Source organism: Porites lutea, chromosome 1 (assembly GCF_958299795.1).
Source record: "Porites lutea chromosome 1, jaPorLute2.1, whole genome shotgun sequence".
In the NCBI taxonomy this organism is placed as follows: domain Eukaryota; kingdom Metazoa; phylum Cnidaria; class Anthozoa; order Scleractinia; family Poritidae; genus Porites; species Porites lutea.
This window is the reverse complement of record NC_133201.1, coordinates 35,285,163-35,287,128: the sequence shown is the minus strand read 5'-3', so window position 1 is coordinate 35,287,128 and position 1,966 is coordinate 35,285,163.

Below are 1,966 nucleotides of genomic sequence, written 5' to 3'. Positions count from 1 at the left end.
GTATTTCCCTTTGCTGCTATTCTTTTTAACTTTTACATTGCGTTCGACGGCCCATTCCTCCCAGCAACGTACCGCCCATGAAGTATTAACTTTCGTGTTTGCCGGCATTCTGGACTCTCTTCTCTTCTCGACTTCGTTATCACAAACAACAACCACATTACACCCAGGATTTTCTTTCTTTTCGAATTCAACACTATCTCGTTCGCTTACTTCTTCAAAGTCTCCCACTAACTCTTCCAAATTCAACTCAGGGGAAAAAGGCTCCTGAGAGAAAGTATTTTGCGTTAGGAAAATTTCGTCGTCACTATCCATTGCCGCTCTCACAAGTGTACTGGCCCCCAAAAAATACCCAGACAAAAATAAAAAAAACACAAAAGGTTTGAAATTTGATCGTTGTCGGCTTAGTAAACAAACAATGCACTATATTTCTCCGTTTCTCACCTAAGTGAGAACAAGTAGTTTGAACAAATTATGAGTCGTGAAACGCCCTTTCTCGATGCTGTGTGAAAACCTTTACAATACTTACAATGAAATACGTCATTGTCTGCGGTCGGATGAAAAAATGACAAACAAACAGATGTTAAAAACAAGTGGCCAATTATTGCCCTGTGAAAGACGACCTTTATGTAACCTATACCTCATGAAAAATATCATGAAATAAGTTAGATAAACCCCTCGAACGTCGGTATTAATCCATATACATCCCTCGGGCCTACGGCCCTCGGGATCTATGTGGCTTAATACCTCCGTTCTCGGGCTTTATCTCTTACTTACAATTTCCTGTTCATCGTAAACCTTTAAGATAACCTTTACTGTTTTTAGTGTATCGTATAATAGGCAGCACCATGAAATGTTTTAAAACAGGATTTAAGGAGTATTTAAAAAGAAGAAAACTGCTTGGTTTAAAAAGTATTGGAATAAAGGCCTTTTTTAAACATAATTTAACCTTAATGTGTTTAGTATATTTTCAAAGGATTAACTAGCCTCTACTCGATGTCCCATGGAAATAAAAAAAATCATTCAGAAATTACTTTTAAAAAGAATCTAAACAGACTGTTTTTGAAGTATATTTAGATAAAGTTACCTAGACCTCTGCTGATGTGAATTCTGTTTTAACTTACATAAGAAAACCTGGTTCGATCCCTGTTGTTGGTTGTTTGGGAGAGAAGGCCCTCTTCTATAACGGTGGTAACTTTTTGTATCACATTGAGCCAGGCATCAAACTATCCCGAAAACTACAGGCAAGTTTGTTCACTAATTTCAAAGATCTTATTAATATTACGTTACGCAATGGTATGGTAATTTGCTATTTTCATTTTTCACACTGTGACACATTGCATTACAGATTATATTATAGAAGCCGATAAGGACTCCAGTCCTTTTCAAAGTCATTTGCCATGTGGGTGACAAAATTACATCAGCATTGAGATCTATTCTCATGCAGTTCTTCCCGATGGACGAAATTAGAACAGAAATGACCTTTACAAGTGCAACACTTGTCATATGGTTTATCACCCAAATTCCCCTGTAAGATCGAAGCTGGGTGGCATGGTTTCTCATCTTTTGAAAAGAAGGGGAATGAGCAGCTACACTTGCTGCTACGTTGTACATTTGGTCTGGCACTTCAGGAACTTAATTTAAAACACAACCACAATAAGACTTTCTTCTGTCTTTAAATTTTAAAACCACGGTGAAGTTCGGCGCAGTTGTGCGTTTGTAAAAGGAACTTCGATACTCCACTCCATTGATTATTGTATGCTTGAAGACCTATACTCTTCTGTTACCAAATTCGATGTCTCCCACACACGCTCTGTAAATCCCACAGCAAAAGTTCGCGCTGAAATTTCTACCCCATCAGTCCTTAGGAGATAGAGCAAACACATACATCTCAAAATCAGAATGGAGCAGACAAATAAACTGTCCTCTAGAGGTGAGGTATAATATTTCTGTAAAGCAAACCGCTTTT